The sequence below is a fragment of the Dioscorea cayenensis genome, chromosome 16 (assembly GCF_009730915.1).
Source record: "Dioscorea cayenensis subsp. rotundata cultivar TDr96_F1 chromosome 16, TDr96_F1_v2_PseudoChromosome.rev07_lg8_w22 25.fasta, whole genome shotgun sequence".
Classification (NCBI taxonomy): domain Eukaryota; kingdom Viridiplantae; phylum Streptophyta; class Magnoliopsida; order Dioscoreales; family Dioscoreaceae; genus Dioscorea; species Dioscorea cayenensis.
In genome coordinates this window covers 9,997,530-10,015,934 of record NC_052486.1, presented here as the reverse complement: position 1 = coordinate 10,015,934, position 18,405 = coordinate 9,997,530, and positions in this window count along the sequence as shown.

Sequence of the window (18,405 nt, the reverse complement as noted above, 5' to 3'; positions counted from 1 at the left end):
TACTTTCCTCTAGACTTACTTTTTCAAATATCCTTTTCATCTGTACAACTTGATTGGCAAAAACTGCTGTAGCTACTAATTCTGCTTTAGTTTTTGATAGTGTAACTATGAACTGTTTCCTTGAAGACCAAGCCACAGCTCCATAACTTATCATAAAGACATAACCCGATGTACTATTCCTATCTTCTATATCTCCTGCATAGTCACTACCTATATATCCAATTGAATCTTTACAACCTCCCTTCTTGTAGAAAATTTCAAGTCCAGTAGTTCCTTTTACGTATCTTAGTATCCTCTTGGCCACCAACAAATGCAACTCTATTTGTTTGACCATGTACCTGGTAATCAGATTTACTGCATACATTAAACTCGGCCTTGTAGCTGTTAAGTATATGAGACAACCCACCATCTGCTTAAATAAAGTCTCATCAGCACCAACCCCATTCTCATCCTTAATAAGTTTACAACCAGGAACAATAGGATTATGAATTGAATTGCTCTTCTCCATCCCAAACCTCTTCAACATTTCCAAGGCATATTTTCTTTGACAAATATGAATTCCATAAGAACTCTGTAATATTTCTATACCAAGAAAAAATCTCATCCTTCCCAAATCAGTCATATCAAATTCCTTTAACATGGACTTCTTAAACTCAGCAAACATACAATCATCATTGCCAATAAATATTAAGTCATCAACATATAAACTAACAATGAGAATTTTACCTCCCTTACTTATTTTGATGAACAAAGTATGTTTACTGTAACATTTCTCGAATCCTTTCTTTTTCAACCTATAAACTTTTTGAGGGTTGTTTTTCAACTCATATCCCTTAGGTTGCTCCACATATGCTTCTTCATTAAGCTCCCCATGCAAAAAAGCTGATTTAACATCTAGTTGATAAATGGTCCATCCCTTCTGAGTTGCTAGTGCCACAATCATCCTAACAGTGTCCATTATTACAACTGGTGCAAATACTTTTGTATTGTCTATTCCTTGCTGTTGCACATATACTTTTGCTACCAACTAGGCCTTAAACTTGTCAACTTCTCCATTTTCTTTTAGTTTAGTCTTAAAGATCCACTTCACCCTAATCTTCTTTGCACCTTTCGGCAAATTAGTATGCTCCCATGTGTTGTTTCTTTCGAAGGCATGTATCTCCTCATCCATAGCTATCTCCATTTGTTGTGCTTCACTACTTCTTCAAATTGTACTGGATCTGCTGAAGTAAATAGTGCATCCATCCTGATGGTCTTCTAACTCGTCCTTCACTAGAACTAAATAAACCTCCTTCATTCATACTAGCTTGCGGGCTACCAGTTGACTCATCAATGGCCCTTTCTTCTTCCTCATTTTCTGCTTCACTATTCTCAGCATTAGTATGATTATCATCCCACTCCAAATCCACTACTATATGCTCTTTATAACTCTTATCCCAGTTCCAAGACTTCTCTTCAAAAACTACATCCCTGCTAATGACGATCTTCTTTGTAATTGGATCGTAAAGTCTATATGCCTTAGACTCAGTACTAACACCTAATAACACGCAAGTAAAGCTCTTTGCATCTAGCTTCGTTTTCCTTACATCAAGAATGTCCATATGTCCCACACACCCGAAAACCCTAAAATGTTCAATTGAGGGTTTACTTCCACTCCAAGCTTCCTCGTGTTTCGATTCTTCAGCATCATAGTACGACTTCTGTTTAAAACATATGTTGTGTAATTTACAGCCTTTGGCCAGAACATTTTTAGAACCCCTTTTTCAGTCAGCATACATCGAACCATGTTCATCAATGTGTGATTCTTCCTTTTAACTACTCCATTATGTTGGAGAGTATATACTGTAGTTAGTTGTCTTTTGATACCATGCTCTGAGCAAAACTCATTGAATTCACATGATGCAAATTCCCCCCTCCCCCCTCGATCTATTCTCAAACATTTTATAAACCTCCTTGTTTCTTTCTCAACAAAATTCTTAAAACTTTTGAACATGCTAAGTGCTTCAGATTTCTCTACTAAAAAAATAAGTCCATGCTTTTCTAGTATAGTCATCAATAAAGCATAGTATATACCTTTTCTTGCTATTGGAAATGGGAGATATAGACCCGTAGATGTCCGAACGAACAAGCTGAAGCTTTTCTGTAGCCCTCCAATTACTCTTCTTAGGAATTGAATCCTTGTGTTGTTTTCCAACCATGTAGTTTCCACACATGACTGATGGAGTCTTGAATTGAGGTAATACCTTTTCTTGCTATTGGAAATGGGAGATATAGACCCGTAGATGTCCGAACGAACAAGCTGAAGCTTTTCTGTAGCCCTCCAATTACTCTTCTTAGGAATTGAATCCTTGTGTTGTTTTCCAACCATGTAGTTTCCACACATGACTGATGGAGTCTTGAATTGAGGTAATCCGTGCACCATCTTTCTATATTGAAGTGTCCTTAGCCCTTTGTAACTAGATGTCCATAATGACAATGCCATTGATGTGCCAAGTCTTGTGTGGAAGTGTACATACACGTTGGTTTTCCGGGCATAGAATTAACCTATAACACAAACATTCGATTTGTAGCCATTCCAGTCTGGATTATAAGCCCTTTCTTTGGATGATAAATCTTCAGTTTCCCATTTTGGATGACAATCACCAATCCTCTCTCCTGTAGTTGTCCAATTCTAAGTAGATTGTTCTTTAATTCAGGCACAAAGAACACTCCACTAATGACATCTGTAACACCACTTACTTTCAGCTTCACTTTGCCTTTACCTAACACGACCATCTTTGTATTATTTTACAACTTCAAGTTCTGTCTGAACTCCTCATTTAACTCACAAAATAGACTTTTGTTACCACACATATGGTTGCTGCACCTAGAATCAAGAAACCAAGTATTTGATATCTGATTATCATTCTTCTCCACATATGACATAAGTAGCATCTCTTCTGTTTCTTCTGCCTCAGCATAATTGGCCTCCTTATCCTAGCTTGGACATTCATATTGAAAGTGTCCAAGCTTGTGACACTTATAGCATTCTATTATGGACTTGTCATAGGACTGGCGGCTTCTCCCTCTCCCTTTGCCTCTGTAATTATCTCGACCATGTCTCCTTCCACTAAACTTGTCTTTAGAGGTGACCTTGAGTGCATGTTCTTCTCTAGTATGACGCTGGAATTTCTGTTCGCGAACAAGTAGAGAGCTCTGCAATTTATCAATTGAAAGTTGATCGATGTCTTTGGATTCTTCAATTGAACAAACAATATAGTTGAACTTCTCACTAAACGACCTAAGAATCTTCTCCACCACCGTGACATCTTGCATTGATTTGCAGTAGATACGCATCTTGTTGGCCACAGAGAGAACTCTTGAGAAGTAATCTGAGACTCCTTCTCCCGACTTCATCTCTAGGGTTTCAAACTCTCTACGGAGAGCTTGTAAGTGAGATCGCTTAACCCTAGCACTCCCTTCATACTTTCTTTTTTCATAGACTCCCAAATTTATTTAGAGGTGTCCTTCACCACACTTGTCTCCCGAATTGTGCGGTCAGTGGCCTAAGAAAGGTATTTTTTTACCTTCAAATCTTTCAACTTCAACTCTTCTAGTCCTTTTCTCTGAGCTTCTATCTGTGCCACTCCAGTCTCTGGTTCAACATATCCTGTCTCTACCAAACCCCAATACTCGGATCCCAAAAATTTTTCCATCAACATACTCCAATGGTCGTAATGACCATCAAAGCGGGGAATAGTTAGCTGCACAAAATTTCCTTCACTTGTCATCTTTTTTGCTACAACAAAGAAATTTCAAAGACTGTAGCTTTGATTTTGTCTAACCGAACCTTGCTTTGGTACCAACATGTTAAGAATTGAGATTTGACAAAATGACTCATTCTTTATTATACAAACTTGGCCAGTATATATAGCCTTACAGATTTAATAGAAAATAAGATAGAACTAAACAATCAAACACACTGGCTTATCTAAAACAAATCAAATAAATTAGAAAGTCTTATCTTATCTAAAAAGCTTATCTTATCTAGAACAATTAACAAACTATAAACTTAAACTTTCTCTTCAACCACCTCCTCCGTCAACGATGGCACTTACATTGCCTTCATGGCGTTCATGTCAGCGGGCGCTATTCTCTCTTTAGCGATCCTGCCACCAAGACAAGTGGTCTGTAACAACGGCTCATGTGTGACCAACGTGAAGTACTCCATTGTGAGCAAAGGGTCAATTAAGCCCGGCGGTGATGATCGCAGTGAGAAAAGACTAGAGTTCGGCGGGTCAGCATGGCCTGTCTGGTCAACTAGGAGCTAGGGCGGCTTACCGGCCCGTGCCCTAAGCAAACTAGCAATGGTCATTTTTCATACTACCAGTTTTTATTATTTTAATAATATTTTTTGTTTTTATATTTTGTTTTGGGAAAATTAATTTGTTTTGATACTTGTTTAGAAATGAGTTTTTAAATAAAAACCAAAAAAAGAACTTTTTTGAAAGAAATGTTTGTTATAAAATTGTGTATAGCTAAAAAAAAAATATTGTTTCACGTATAAAGATATATACAAGTACATGACATATGTTTTAAAAACTGGAAATGAACAAAAAGTCCCTCCAAAGTTCAGGTATTCACAAAAAACCCCATGACTTTGAGTATTCTCAAAAGGTCCTTCCTTTTTCTGACAGGTTATTTTTCAGACCTGTCTGACATAAAGGTGATTGATGTTGACATAAAGGTAACAGATGTTAACTGGGTTGGCTCTCAGTTTTTAAGCAAAAACAGCAAATTTTAAGCGGAAACCCATAATTTTAAGCGGAAAAAGTCAAATTTTAAACGCAAATGTGCTATATATTAAGTGAAAACTTATGTGGTTAAACAAAAACACGCTATGTTAAATGGAAACTATATATTTTAAGCGGGAAGTACATTTTGTAAAATAGAATAAATTAACGGAGTAAGCTGCATTAATTGAAAAGTAAACTGTCAGGATTGAAAAGTAAACTGTAAAAAAAAAGAGGGACTGTCTGGTAAATTCAAATGTCAGAGGGTTTGTCTGGGATGTTTTGAAACTTTCAGGGACTAAAAAATAATTTTCCCTTTTAAAAAAGATAATATTATTTATATTTATATTAATTATAAAATAAATTTTGATATTTATCTCAATTTTATAAACATTAAGGTTAAAATACATTTATTTTTTTTAAGATTTTCTATAAACATGATTTATTATTCATTTATATAGTGTGTTTAGTGGATAACAATGGAAAAAAAGAGGGGTGTGAGGGGCTAAAATTATCTTATACCCTTAATGCAAATAAATAATATCCGTGTCAAAATAGTGAATTATGTTTAATGATAAATTATTTTTTTATTATAATTTTTTTTAATTATTCACTTTAATTATTAAAAAAATTTACAATGATTTTTTTGTTGGACTGAGTAAAATAATAGATATTTATTTATTTATTGATATTATATTTCAATTATATATATAAATTAAAATCAACTTTCTAGTGAGAAATATCATGATTGCATTTTTATATAAAATTAAAAGTTATTTTAGATGAATGTATGAAATAATATGCCCAATATTACTTGGATATTCACAAAAAAGAAATCAAATCAAGCTCACTGCTATTTATTATATATTTAAGAAGAAAATGTGAAATAGTATTCACAAATACTCCAATATTCACATAGAAGAAATCCAATTAATTCCAATCAACATTTCTCTGTAATTTTATTTACAATACCAATATTTCAAAAATTTCCTAGTATATATCTATATTTATTTGTTAACAGTTTGAATCAGATTCCAGGTTGCATTCTTTCTATGAGTTGTAAACTATGATTCAAAGCTGAATAAAAACAAGTAGGAATTATGAACAAATTCTTAAAGTCATAATGACACAAGCATCATGAAATTAGAATGGTTTAAAAGTTTTCATCACAAAATCCCACAATATTGCCTTGGGAGGTGTTTATAACATAAACTACATTTAGACACAAAAAATAAAATAAAATAAAATAGGGAAAAGTTCAAAAATAAATCATGCGGTTTTGCGTTTTTGCATGTGAAAAAATTTATACAATTTTGTACCATGTGGTTTCCACAATTGGCAAAAACCGGAAGAAACGTCAACGGCCTTTGTCCTTGCTTATGTGGCAAGGGTAAGATCGTCAAAACACATAGTTAATTTTTTTCGTCTAAGTTGGCGGGTGAGTTGGCACTTGGGTTAAGTTGAGAGACCATCTTCTTCTTCAATGCCTAACCTTGATTATAACGCACCATTCAGACAAATGACTACTTTTTCTCCACCGGGATTCTTCTTCTCCACCAGACTTCTTCTTCTCCACCTCCATTCCATTGTTACTCCAGGTTGTTTTTTTCATTCTGTTTTGTTTATTTTCTTTCTTTTTTTTTACCCTAGAAGTACGTACCATGGCTGAGGTTTCGTAGGGTTTGGTAATTGATTTTCTAGGGTTTTACATCATTGGATGAACCGTGGTGATTGTGACTAAGGCATTCCAAATTCCCTATTGAGTGGAGGTGACCAAGCAGGTATTTCTCTCAATTTCCATACGAATCGTTACTGACATTAGTTCAACTAATGTGACACAAATGGGTTTATTTCTTTGACTAAGCGCTTGTTAGCAGTTTAATTTCTTCTTAAGTGTTGTAGTTTAGTTTCATCCTTGTTGTTTTAGTTTTAATTTCTTTATGCTTGTTTCAGAATTTGGCTTCAATGGATGTAAAACAAATGGCTATCTGGATGCATGTTGAATGGAGGTGTCTTTAGTTTGCTTTTAATGTCACCATTGTTGTTTGTAATGCTTCTAATTTTATGTTGAATGCACTTAAAATGAATGACAATCATGTTTTGTTCATGAGAAAGCATCATTGGCCAGATGTTAATATGAATGGAACTCATATAGGTTTATAATGTTTTATCTGTGAATGCATAACTAATTTGATCAAGTGTTATTTTGGTAGTGGACAACATTATTGGGATACATTATGCATAACTAATATGAATGGCAAGCATTATTGGACATGTTATGCTAATTTGATCAAGTGGCATTGTGCTTTGATTTCCATGATGAATGTTTGTCAATGGACTGAATGGATAACTAACATTGTTTTGATTATTTGTTAAATAATTTTGATAACACAGTTCATGGGGACACATGTGGATCTTGTCTTACACTATCGAGGAAGGTGGACGAATGAGAATGAGATGGTGTATGAGGGAGTCCAAGTTGAGACAGTTAGGTCAATAGATGTGGACTACATATCCTTCTTCACATTGTCAGATTATTTTCAAAATTTAGGATGTGAAAAAGGTGGAAGAATGTTGTTTAAAATTAATGGGCTTTCTACCAATGATGGGATGGATGAGATTTTGAATGATGCAGACACAAGCATCATGATATATTAAAACAATGGTCAAGATATTATTGATGTATTCATGGTTGAACATGATCCTCCTGTGGCAATGCTTCCTATTGTGGTTGTTGAATATGAGGGATAACAAAGCATGGCTTTAATTGATGAATCTAAGGTAGTTGATGGAGAACAGAACATGACCAATGCTATGGAAGGAGAGAAAACTAAAAATTTGGAAGAAATGACATGAATATAGGAATGGAAGGACAACATAACATGGCATATGGCAGTTGTTCTTTAGATGGATCTTACCAGCCTTCTGTGGTGTCAAGTGATGTTGAAATAAGTGATGCCTCAGAATTAAGTAATTCTAGTTGGATGTTTGAGAATTTTGAAGGAGATGAGGATGCCATATTTAAGCAAGGGTCAGTAGATGATGCTTCTGATGCTATAGGTGAGGGAAGGACAACTGGTCATGTTAAAGAAAAACATATGACTGAAGATGAAATGGAAGAGTTCAATGAACCGCCATACTATGAAGATGATCTTCTTAGCATGCAAGGGTCAGATGATGAAAGCAAAAAAATGTATGCTGACTTCAATGAAGATGGGGATGTAAAAAATCCACAGTTGGAGTTGGGCATGAAATTTTCTGGCCACACTTGTTTTAGAGAAGCCCTAAGAGCATTGGAAATAGCAAGAGGATTTTCCTATAAACTAAAAAAAAAACAACAGGACAAAAATTACTGATGTGTGTGAGGAAGCTTGTGGCTTCAAAATTCATGCATCAAGTTACAGAGGCACTCCTACATTTTGGATCAAGAAAAAATTTAGGCCACATGGTGAGCACAAAGTACCTGGCAACCAGGTACCTTGAAGACATAAGAGATGACCCTGATTGGAATGCATCAACAATGCAGAAAAGGGTCAGTAGGGAATGTGGAGCTAATGTACACATTTCAAAATGCTATAGATCTAAGAGAATTGTAAATAGAAATATACTAGGAGATATGAAGAGCCAATACATGAGATTGTATGATTATGCAGAAACTATTAGAAAGACAAATCCAGGTGGTTTGGTGAAAATGCATGACCTCTTTGATGGTTGAAAATTAGGATAGAGAAAGGGGTGGTGGAGTGGAGATTGAAGGTATACCAAGGGAATTAATTGTATTAAGGTATATGTACATTAGATTTGGATCCCAGAAATTGAGTTATTTCTCAGGCTTAACACCATTGATCTGTCTAGATAGTTGTTTTTTGAAGATAGCAATGGGAGGCCATTTGTTATGTGCCATAGCCAGAGATGGGAATGAAAACATGTTGCCCTTGCAATTGCATGTGTTGATTTTGAATGCAAGGATTCATGGTCTTGGTTCCTCAGTATCTTGTGTGAAGATTTTGGTAGGCCAGAAGTCAATGGTTTGGTTTTCATGTATGACCAACAAAAGGTTTGAATTAATTAAGTTATTGCATTTACTTTGAGTTACAAAAATCCCTGCATCTACTTACATGAGTATTGATATGAATTGTAGGGATTGACACAAGTATTCAAGGAGTTGATGCCTACAGTGGAGCATAGATTCTGTGTTAAGCATATGCATGAGAACTACAAACACTAATACAAGTGAGTTGAGTATAAGAAGTTGCTATGGGCAGCTACATCTGCTGGGACTGAGAAGCTTTTTGATAGGCATATGGCAAGAATGAAAGAGATGAATGAAAATGCCTGCAGGTGGTGTATGCAGCATGATCCACATACTTGGGCAAGATGTCATTTCTCAACTCACACCAAGTCAGATGCTCTACAAAACAATATATGTGAGTCTTTTAATTCTTATATTAGGAAGGCAAGGAGCTTACCAATTTTGAGAATGTTTGAATGGATTATGAAGAAATTGATGCAGAGGTTTTATGTGAAGCTAAGTGGCATGAAAAAAAATATATAAGGGTAGCATTTGTCCTAACTATCAAGATGTGCTAGAAAAAATTAAGTTGCAAAGCAGGAATTGCTTCTGTACTTCTGCTAGTCAAGGAATTTATGTGGTTGATTTTATGACACAACATCAGTTGTGAGATTGGACAATAGAACATGAACTTGTAGGATGTGGGAACTTATAGGAGTTCTATGAAAACATGCTGTAGCTGCAATTCACAGTAACAGAGAAGAACCAGAATCATATGTGCATCAGTTCTTCACCAAGTCAACTTACTTAGAGGTGTGCAAGCATTCAATGCAACCAATTCCCAGCCAAGAAGCATGGGAAAGGATAGAATTACCAGACATTCACCCATGGATTGTCAAGAAGCCCCTAGAAAGACCCAGTAGGAATAGGAAAAAGAATGCAAATGAGCTATATAACCAACATAAGGTTTCAAGGGCTGGCGGTAATGTCATTTGTGGAAATTGTCACAAAGCTGGCCATAATATAAGAGGATGTAAGGCTGATGTCATAGGAGAAACATCATGTCAAAGGAGAGCTCGTATTCAAAAGGCTAAGGAGAGTGGAATATACATCCTAAACCAAGTATTTGTTAATATAATTTTGTTTGCTTGTTTTCTACTTGTTTTCTATATGTGTTTCTAAATATGATGCATATTTTGTTTGCTTGTAGAGTCCTTCAAAAAAAAAAAGAGGAAGACCCAGGAAAAATCATATCAACTGTGAAGTACACCCACAACTTTCACAACATAGAGTATGTTATGTGTTGAATTATTTGAATGCTACATGTAAATATTTCAGCTTTCTTATTTCATCCGCTTTATGACAAATGTTTATTAGTGAAAATGAGCTAATTTGCACACCTAAAGTTTTTAGTTTGTTTGCACATGATTGCAGATGACCAGCTATAAAACTTTAGTACCAAGTAGGCCACCAACATACAATGCACATACGACATCAAGTATTCAGAAGATAATTCCTCACAAGGCACAAGGCCAGTAGAGAAGAATCACTTAATTTGCATAATCTATATTTTGTAAATTCATTAATGAATTACTTAATTAGTATTTTGTAATGAGTGGGATGACATATTTGAATAGATTTAAATCCATGGTTTTGTATTTTCAAATGTGTTGTTGTTCTATGTATTTTCAAATGATTTGGGGTCTAATATAATTAAGATCACTGTTGCAGTATTTTCAAATTGCTTGTATCTCTGTTGAATTATATAGGATGATCTTAAGAATTAGTTTTATATGGTAAGATTGGCATAGGTTAGTATTTGATTGCTTATCTTCTTTTAATTTTCTTATGCTCTTCTAGATTCTTTTAATTGTTGTGGTATAATAGAGGAAGAAGAGGATTAAGGAGAAGGAAAGAAGAAGAGAGAGAGAGAACACAAGATTGGGCAAATATTCTTTGATTTCATCTTATTCATGATTTGGTTTTATAGCAAATCAATACATTTATTGTGACAACCTGCCCTAGCATTCTAACAAACACCTTATATGCCAGTACACCTATAAATTCAATAACAACCTCCTAACAAACTCTTACCTCCTCTGTAATTACAATTAATTACATAACTACTACTTCATTTCATTACTTTTGATGCGAACCTTGGTTCATCATTAATTCATCACAAAATCCTTCAACTCCCATGACACCTTCATTCCTACGGTTGCTCCTCCTGATGCCAACCTTGGTAGTTGGTTCCACCTGCCAAATCATGAGCGTCAAACATTAATAAATTATTACTCATCAATCATTTGTTCCTGCTAACTGCTTGGTGACCTTGGCGACTAGATCCTTCTCCGAACTCCACCCCACCAACAAAGATCACCAAAGCAAGACAAATTAAAGAACATATCGGAAGAGAGAAAATGAATGGGGTTTCAAAAAAAAAAAGAAAAGAAACAAAATAGTTTTAATAGTGGAGAAGGAGAAGTAGGCTGTGAAGAAGAATGGAGAAGAAGAAGCCCGGCTGTGAAGAAGCTAGGCGGTGAAGAAAAAGCCGTTCTCTCAAATTAACTTAACCCAAGTGCCAACTCAACTGCCAACTCAGATGAAAAAGAATTAACTATGTGTTTTGATGATCCTATACTTGCCACGTAACCAATGACTAATGACATTGACGTTTCTTCCAGTTTTTGCCAATCATGGAAACCATATGGTACAAAATTGTAAAAAGTTTTTCACATGCCTTGATTTGCAAAAACACAAAACCAAATGGTTTATTTTTGAACTTTTTCCCAATAAATTAAGAAGAAGAAATTTTCATCACAATATTTCTTAAGGATTGGTTCCATGCTCATGCCCATGTTTAAAATTAATAACAAGAAAAACTACAAAAGACAAACAAGAGAGCTTGGGTTGCTTAAAAAAAGATAAATCAGAAGTTCATATACCATTTTAATTCTTCAAACTTTATAACCATTTTCAGCATCACTATACATTAAAAATGTCAAACTATATAACCAAACATGAACATCAATACTTAAATTTAATACAACTATAGTTATGGACCATCAAACCTTGTCCTTAAAAAATATAAAAAATAGTGAATAATTAATTATATATTAAAAGTTCACATAAGAACATAAACAAAAAATTCACACACCCTTTATATTCTTCAAACTATATAGCCATTTTCAACATCACTATACATTTCAATAGACTACTTATCAATAAAGACATTTCACCTCCTATCTTCAAGAAATAAAACTAAGTCTTAAATTCAATACAACTGATGCATGAGAAATGTCACCTAAAATTATAAGTCATAAATTCAAGGAAACTCAAAAACACATAATATGATATTAACTAATAACTAAAAGGTAAGCACGATATGGGTAATACAACATTCTCGCAAAAAATACACAATAAAACTGCATCTTCTTATAATCTAGAAGCTTCCAAAATATTCTGAGGTGATTCTCATCTTTGGCCAAGACCTGTAACATGAATCTTCATCATGGATAAGCTCATCAACATCCAAAAGTAATTGACTCACTAATTTCTTCTTATCTTCAATTTCTATATGAGTTGTTTCTTTGAAAGCAACCATTTTGACATTACGGACAATAGATTCAGCATTGCGGATAGCAAATTAAACATTGAGGGTTGCAAATTCAATATTGTGGGATGCAACTTCAGCTAAAATTTTAAACTCTCAACCAATAATATCTACAAACCTATGAAAATTTTTAGTTACCCACTCCATCATTGGGTTCGTAGTAAGACTTTTCCTTTTTTTAGCAAATAGATATTTTAAAGCATTGTTATCCAATACTATATGCAATAAAGATTTAGTAGGTTCGAGCATTGGCATAAAGAAATCATCATTGGGCATTTGAGAAAAGCCCACATTCTCTTCCTAAGTAATATTGTTATCATGTTCATATTGGGTTGCATCATCTCTGATATCACCCATTGCATTGTCATATGCTTTATCTTTTCTGAAGACCGGGGTGAGATCATAGAAGAATGGAAAAGATTTTCCATAAAATCCAGCTACTTCTTTGTGAGTAGGTATTGCATTGGAAAAGAAAATTAATAACAAGAATAGCATGTCTAATTCTTTAGAAAATTACTGAATACAAATCACTTATACCTTAACATACTCATCATAATTAAGCCCCTTGTTCACATACGTGATAGTACTACTTTCATTGTATTAAAGAAAACCACTTATGTGTAATATATCAATGATGGTAATAGTTTTTCTTATGAAGAGTTTTATTAGAGAGATTTGATAGTTAGCACAACCTTCAACATGGTTTGCTGAATTTTTTCCTTTATCATTCTTTCTAACTAAAAAGGTAGCCACTTCGAAATCGATTTTCAACCCACCATATATAAAGTTTAACTAAGGCATCAATGAGGGTCTTATCTTCTTTTGTTATCCAATATTTTTTGTTTTGTCCCTTATTTTCATTGTGATTTTGAGTCCATACTAGATAGAAAAAAAATATGAAAGTAATAAACACATACTAAACAATAGAACATACACAGTTGTCATATAAGATTTAAAAGGAATAACTATGAAGTACTTCAAACATATTTAGTGCATACATCTCCAACATTAATATTGAAATGTATAATTACAAAAGCAAACATCAACAAAGAAGACTAATAAATGAAAGCATTCATACTCAATACATGGATTTTTATTGACAAAATAAATGTAAATGCTAAGTGTTAAACATGTCTACAACCATGTTAAGCCTAAATTAGATCTACTCATATGTTGGTTCAACTACTATAATGTTATTAGTGTCATCTTGTATGTTTATCAACTTCATCTTCAGGTTTTCTAGTCATCTCTAATATAATAAAATTATGTAGAAAGCAACACAAATTAATAATATGTCATTAAATTGTTGTGTTGTAGAAGCTTTGATTTGATAGAATTTTATAATAAATTTCTAAAATATCAAACGCCCTGTCAATCACATTTCTAGCACTAGTATGTTTCATGTTAAAAAAAAAATCTTGAGGCATTAGTGATTGATGTCCATTAGACTAAGAACTCAAGTGATATCATTGGATTTGAAAATGTTCAAGAAATCCGGGGTAATTTGCATAGCCAAAATCTACCAAATATTATAAACCTAACAAGTAGACATATATTTCTTATTAGGGACCTTTTTATTGGTAAGAATAACTTCAAAAGCATTAATACCACAGTTTATTTATTGTTTGGAACCTTTAATCCAATAGGCTTTAAGGACATCCCTAAGAACTTGACTGTCATGCCTTAAACCCTTCCAGTGATACGAGACATAAATTGCATGTCTTGATTAAAAACAATGAGTACATTAGTAGTAATCTCAGATTTTCTTTTTTGATTGAGCAGCTTTAGGCATATTCACTTAGATATGTATTTTGTCTAATGTTCTAAAATATTCTATGTTTGAAAAATATCAAATTATTACTTACAACCCATACATTATTATAAATAAAAATACAAACTTAAACTATGACTTTAAACTACTTCCTCCTATAGTCATTTGATTTTTAGGGATAGATTTAAGTTTCTTAGACACCATGCCAAAGAATAATTGATTTGAAGATAGCATGGAATTGGCAACTAATTGTTTCAATAGATTGGATAATCAAAATTAATTATTTTTGACAAAATTTGATACAATTTTCAAAACATCACATTCATCTCCTCAACCATGACATTTCTCATGCCTCGTACCCCCCAGTGGTAGTCAACATTTGATGTAGACTATAAAAAATACGTCGATGCATGTGTAGTTTATTAGTGCACTTAATATCACTTTGATTAAATACCTCATTTAAGTACTTATATTGTTTGCAGTGCCTAATAAATGCTAACTCAATCCCATATTGAACCCTTCTAGTTCTATCTTTGAGTTACCATTTTGCACATGGAGTGATCATAGCATTTAGTACATAAATGTAATTCATATACATTACTTAATATAATTGTAGTTCCTCAATCTTGTCTATACTATCAATGGATATCTAACATAACAATTGGACATGTCAATTTTAGCTAGCTTATTACATAGTAGTCATATCGATAGCATAAGTATTTCCTTTTTTATAGACTTAAAAAAAAGCAAAAGTAAAAGAAGAACAGACACTCAAAGGTACAAAATTTTGGAGGTATAGTACTAAAACCTTCTCATGTTGATCTCACATTTGTTGTTATTTCTTTATAATGATTTAATAGTTATTTTATTAATTAAATAAAGAATATAAAAATAATTGATAATTAACACAGACAATTTCAATAACTAATGATAAGAATAAAACTAAAAATAAAGACAATTCACAAATGCTAATTAACATGAAGGTTAATGACATCAAGCTCATATTGAAGGTACAAGTAAAAACAAATTGTGGATGTCACGCCTCAAGCTTGTTCAAGGAGCCCGGTTCCCCGATAAACGGCAACATACCCACAAGGCCGAGACCAAGTGAGCATGAAAGCCTCGAAACCCTCGAAACCTGTCTTAAAATAGAAGATAACGACTAACATAAGTACAGATTACAAAGAAAAAAAATACTACAATGTTGGGATACAAGAAATTCAAACTAACAAGGTTAACAAAAACAATAATTATTTAGTGCAAGTTTTTACGTAGAACATTATTAACATGCTAAACTAAATGTCACTTCGTTCAACAACCCCCACTAAGCTATCTGCCAACGACCCTACACCTGATTAGAAAATGATAAAAAAAACACGTTTATGAGCTTAACAACCAAGTAAGTAACCACTAAAAATATTGGGATCATGGAAATTCTTAAAAATTTGGAATTTAAATATAAAATAATATAACATAGTACAATATTTGTCAAAATACCATTCAAAAACAAAATAATTCGGCAAAAGATAATTTTGTCAGATAATCCAAAATATGTCTCCCAATTCGCTGTTGCCTAAACAAAATATCACAGATCATTTATTTAAACTCACTGACCCAAGTCAGAGGACCAAAGTTCATTTGTATATCAGCGGTGATCGGATCTAGATTGTCAAAAACCACTATTTTTTCACCGACAACACTGTACGAAACTATATTCTTTAAACAGAATTTCATGTGAATATGGTCAGTGTTTAACCCCAATGATAAGGTTAGAACATTGTTAATTTGGGACAAACATATCTATGTCAAAAGAAGTTAAATATCCAAAAGTCAAACAAGCCATTAAAATTAAAGAGCAGAGCTTTTCAGAGTGATCCATAGCAAAAAACATCACCAACATTTGCATGATCCGATTTTATAGTAAAATAATCCAGTTATTCCAAAATAAGTAATACGCTTAACAATTCAATGATTATTTCTCAAATGTTTCAATAACATAAAATGTAAAAACAAAAGTAAATAAATAAATAACTAAATGAATAGTAGCTAACAAGATAATAAATAATCAAATTAATAACTAAAATATAAGTAATTTAATAAATAAATAGTAATTTCAGAAAAATAATAAACGGTATTGAATTCAAAACCCAATATCATTTAAATAGTGTATGAATAGTTTTAAACAAAACAAAAAAATAATTAAATAATTATGTAAATAATTGCAGGTATCCGGAGATTTCATATATATATATATATATATATATATGTGGTTTATTTACCTAACTAGAGACCAACAATACTACCCAAATCCTATATATGATAGCTTAAACTTCCTCGATAGGACCTATAGACATGTATGATAATATTAAACCCCTCAGAACTACCATGCTGCTTATTAGCACACTTAGATAAGGTTGACGTAAATTTGCATAACAAAGCCAAACATTCCATGTATGTGTGTATATATATGTGTATATATATATATATATCTATATATAAACATATATATGCTTCTAGAATAAAGAAAATAAAAACTCAATAAGGACCATATGATTTTGGGATTAATTGCCTTAACTATTGGGTCACGTTGTTAAGTGGAAACAAGAGATGACACATGACAAGCTCTACACACATCCTACACAAATGAAATTAACTCATGTAAATTGAGATATAACAAAAATTAGCCCCTAGAATTGAATAAAGTATAAAATTTTCAAAAATTTTAAACTTGGGCTAAGAGTGTTGATGATTATGTATATATTTATACTCACAGTACCTAGTAGCCTTCAGGGTGAATGAAACTAACTATTCAACCAATAGATTACCCTTCTAAAGTTGCTGCCACCCAAAATATTGAACTTAAAAAAAACTTCTAGATGAAATTAGTCAAGAATTTAAGAGCTAAAGTATAGGATAATAATAAATAAACTCAACCAATTAGCCATGATGTCACCCTGACTGCAGCCTCTCAACTCTAAACCAAAACTTGTAGAGATAGGAAATTTTCAAGCTATAAGAAATGGATTTCAATAGCAAGACACTGCTGAACATAGACACAATTATTAGGAACAAACTTCACTAACTACTGGTAATGATGACTATTGTAACAATCTAATTGGTTTAGCAACACCATTAGGCTAACGAACTCAACACTAAACGATTATGCTTGTAGAACCTAACACCAAACCCAATCTTCAACCAAAGAAATTAAAACTCCCATCATCAATGAATGTTTTTAAATGATGAGTATGCCTAACTAGGATAACTTTTACTGGATATTCAGAACCCAGAGTCCATCACGAACTTTAAAGATTAGAGCTTTGACCAAAAAAACCTCAACAAGCTTGAATTAAGGAGACCTAATAGAACCTACTACAAAACAAATAAAAAAAAAAATGCATGAACACATTCTTATCAAAGACTAGAGAATATTTAAAAAATATATATGCATGCTTTTAGGCATTAACATAAACATTACGGCACCTAGTGAAACTAACAAAATACTAAGAATTTAAGATTTAAAGCATTTGAAAAATATAGCCACAAAGGCAAGCCACACTATCCCATAATAGGGAGCTAGGGTGAAATCAATTTTTTTTACCACAAAGTCCACTCTAAAACTACACAAGGTTCCAAAATAATAATAACATGCATGAATATACACTATACAGGAACATTCTCTATCATGAGATAAAAAAAGAGCAAAACAACAATCTTTCAATATCATACTCTCCCAAATGGCAATCAAGGCATGCAACTGAAGTTAACGCAATTTTGCATGCTTGCTAATACACAAGCATATATACCATGAAAGGCATGGATAAAAAAAAATTACTATATCATATCTTATGAGCTATTACCAAATACCACCCTAAACATAAAAGATCTAACCAATGAAATTATTCGCAAGATCGTAGACAATACACACTTGTGATCCCTCTTCTTGGAAGCAACTCTTGGAGAAAAATCCTATACCTTGAACAAAGAAACTCCTTTCCTCCTCATTTGCAAACTGGGGATACTAGAGATAAGGTGACGTGCTATAGGTTCTTCCTTCTTAAACCATGGCTTGTTCATTAAAGCAAGATCCTTGTGTAATGAGGCTGGGATTTTGAATAAAACAAGATAAGATATGGATAACTGTTTAACAAGATGATAAGGATGAGAGGTAACTTGTTACTATTACTATTATTATTATTATTATTATTGTTATTTTAAATTGGTGGGGTCCATAATC